Source organism: Octodon degus, unplaced genomic scaffold (assembly GCF_000260255.1).
Source record: "Octodon degus isolate 3935 unplaced genomic scaffold, OctDeg1.0 scaffold00143, whole genome shotgun sequence".
NCBI lineage: Eukaryota > Metazoa > Chordata > Mammalia > Rodentia > Octodontidae > Octodon > Octodon degus.
This window is the reverse complement of record NW_004524719.1, coordinates 4,893,594-4,896,960: the sequence shown is the minus strand read 5'-3', so window position 1 is coordinate 4,896,960 and position 3,367 is coordinate 4,893,594.

The window sequence follows — 3,367 nt, the reverse complement described above, 5'->3', positions numbered from 1 at the left end:
CAGGCACTTGCCACACATCCAGTGAATCCCTTCTGCAACTGTGTGAGTCAACTGCTAATGTTATTGACATGAGAAAAACCGAGAAAGTTAAGCCAAGGAACAAGCCCCAGATTCCTGGGTCTCATTAGCGTTGTGATGTTGGGAAAGCAGGAGACCTTCCTCTGTACGAATATGCCCATCTATGAAGAGGAACTTAGATTGTATCATTGTCAGATTGCAGCAAATACAATAGTAGTAAATATAATTTAAATTTTCAACAGTGCGAGATGCAGAAAAATAAATGAAAATATTATTATGTGACTAAAACTATCAATGAAAAGGAATAAAGAAATCATGGGTAAGATTGAAAGCATGAATGACTTCACCAAGTTATCCTGGGGCGTGATTCAGGATCACTCAAACTGGTTCTCCAAAGCCTTTTTCCTTGATTCAAGCCAATGCAAAAGAAAGAAAAGGAAGGAAACAGGATTTTGATACTGAAGGATTTGTGCTTCATATTTTTAATAGAAATAAAAAGAAATGGTAAAGATGTCTCAGCCACTTTTGTCATTGCTGAGACAAAATATCTGACACCCAAATCATTTTTTTTTCCCCACCTGAAACTAAACTCAGGACTTTGCCTTCTGTCAGCCCCGGTGCCCCTGAGCTATGGCCTGGGCCAGTGACATTCCCGTCCCAGGATTCCACAATGTAAAGGGGAAGATTATTGTGCTCATAATTCACCCACAGTCACTGGTTCCCTCCAAGGCAGGACTGTGTAGCAAGAGCAGAGGGTAGAGGACAGGTGACCACAGAACATGACCCACAGGACACGGAGACAGCCACGGAAGAGCCAGCAGGGGGCTATAGACCTTCCAGCTCATGGCCAGAACAGCTTTTCTAATCAGAACTTACCTCCTAAAGTAGGTCTGTAACAATGCTCCTCTTATCCAGTCACTGTTCAGAAGTCCTGCTGAAGACATAAAAGGCTGTAGGGGGAGCTTTAGATGTAAGTCATAATAAAATATATGATACTCAAAAAATCAAACTACTTTCATTAATACAAAAGTATCCCGATTTATAAGAATAAGTATTTAAACTCACATGTTTATATTGAAATATGTTATCACAAAACATTTTTGTTTGCTATTTTAAATGTCCTCTCAGAATTCATAACAAAGAGTGAAATGTTACCTTTAAAATAATAACAATTGTTATCAAACGTCACTGAGAATATTCTGTGTCTACCCCTGTTCTGAATATAGGCACACACAATATTTACAAATAAAATTTAATTTGAACTCAAGAAATGCCTGGCATTCATTTAACAACTGTAAATCACCTGAAGCTTTGGATATGCTGTGGTTTTCATTTTGTCATGTTAGCCCTCAAGAATTCTTTTGAAGAGCACAAAGTTACTACTTCTCTTTCTTCAATATATTTATTTTAGGTGTTTTTCAAGAATCAATCAATCAATTTTCAATTTTTCCTTTGTTATTCTTATACTTTTCCCATAAGGAATTGGATATGTTGACAAATTAAGTAAAATCAAGAACAACATTCCAAAGGAATATACATGCTATCGCTTATTCTTCATTTGGTACAGAATTAAATTTTCTTAATTAGAACTTATTTTTAAGCACAGTGTCATATTATTTTGATAGCTTATGAAAGATTTGCTTGTTGCTGAGCTTGCAGAAATACTTTAATGCAGAAAGAAAATTAGAGTTGTTATTGTTCATTTTCCAGAGGTGAGTTTAGTTTATTTGAGGAACCAAATGTTTTCTTAATTCTGTGGGTTTTTATAGGATGGGTCAAGCCTTCTAAGATGCACTCAGGTTATGGCTTTGCTGCGGAGTGCATATCAGTCCCTGAGACTGTTGTCACCCATGTGCTTTCAGGCTCCGGCCTTGGCGATTTGCCTAACCATTTGATTACCCAGCCAGGTCTGTGTCTAGAATAAACCACAGAGCAATGTACTCCATTCTCACACAGTTCCAGTACTTCACTTAGACCTATTGCACTTCATATGTTACTGTGACATCTTTAGATTTCTTTAACCTCTTACTGACATAAAATAACAGCGCTGTTGACACCAAATCTTCATATACAGTGCACAATAACAAAATAGATATTGATTACATAATATGTGAAACTGTATAATTTCTTAGCATAATATATGAAAATGCATGTGTCAAGCATTTTTAACACTTCAAGCAATCATAATTGTGAACAATAATTTATGTGGGCACACCTGGATATTGTGTGTGCACAGCTTTTCTGCCCAGACAGCACACCCTGCTTTCACTAGGGTTTGCATACAGAACATATACTATAAAAGATCAATGAGGTGGGAAATAGCCTTTAAAACTTCATTTACAAAAATGTTTTATGTATTTATTTGGTACAGGGTCTTGCTATGCAGCACAGGCACCCAGCGGGTTCCGGCCTAGCAAGGCATGGAGGACTGGGGATCAAACCTGGGTACTTGATCTTGCCAGGCAGTTAATTAGATCACTGAGATATCTCCCTAGCCCCTAAAAATTATTTGATCCCTAGCCCACTGCAGTGGTGCATGTCTGTAATCCCAGCACTTGGGAGGCTGCGGCAGAAGGACTCCTCTGAGTTCAAGGCCAGCCTGAACTACAGAGTGAGACACTATCTCAAAAACAAAACAAAACACACACACTATCTGATCCTCAAATGAGAGGTAAGCAACTGCATCACTTCTGGATGGACTTTCTCCAAAATTCCTAAAACTCAGTGATGTCCTCAATTATAGTACTGAGTAGTTTAACCGAGGCTCCTTATTCTCACAAATTCTGAGTACTAAGTTATGAAGCTGAAAAGCTAACTTACTTGACCCTAATGGGAAACTTACACCTGTGCAGTTTGTACCTATGTAGTTCAGTATTCAGTAGTCATTACCATCTGAGCTATTCTGGCTGACAATATCATCTCTAACGCTAGAGTGTGAAGAGACCTAAATACATTCTAACTTTGAAGAATGAACTACATGTGTAGTACATCCTCCCCAACTTTGTAAAACTTTTCTGTAAATCTCAATGTCAAAACTAAAAGTTTGTAATATCTTTGTTAGGAACTTTATGCTGTTGAGATCAGTCAGTGTCATATACTTAGGAAAAAAATTAGGTACAAAAGAAAGAAAACAATAACAATATAATTTTGGAAACTTGTGACTCTTTCATGTAATAGTCTAGCCTCATGTGCACTAGGAAGTCTAGCATTTTGTTTCAAAACTACCAGGAGCCTGAGATCCTCAGGGCTTGACCCTTTATCCTCCTTGGCTTATGGTTCAAAGCCTTTCAAGACTGTACAGTTTTTGGTCTCCTGCTTTTTTTTTTTTTTTTTTTTTTTTTTTTTTTTT